The following is a 424-nucleotide window of genomic DNA, read 5'->3' on the forward strand; positions in this document are numbered from 1 at the left end:
GAATTGCCGCCGACACAACTACACAAGACACCAGAAAATCCACCCCTCGGCGCCGGGGGACCGCGGGTTGGCGGGCAGACAAGGAAGCTCGCCAGCACTAGAAGTTGTACTGCAACTAGCTGTCAGTGAGGCTCAGCTTGCTGTTGAGTAGACACCAGCGGAGAAAATCGATTAGTCAGAGCACACACAGAAGTACAAATGTATCTGCATTCGTTCAGGGAAAGTGACTTTTTCCCAGTGGCTTACAAGGCACAGTTAGAGCACGGGAACCCTGTGTTGTCTTGCTGGGGGCTGTCGTAAAATCGCCACGTTTGCCTTCGCCGTTAAAGCAGGACGGCCTCTCTGCGACTGACAAGCGGTGGAGCTGGTTGCTTGCAGACGGGGCGAAGTGCTGGCTCCGCCTTTCGCCTCGTGGAATATATAG

This window comes from Cystoisospora suis, assembly GCF_002600585.1.
Source record: "Cystoisospora suis strain Wien I chromosome Unknown contig_2410, whole genome shotgun sequence".
NCBI classification, from domain to species: Eukaryota; Apicomplexa; class Conoidasida; order Eucoccidiorida; family Sarcocystidae; genus Cystoisospora; species Cystoisospora suis.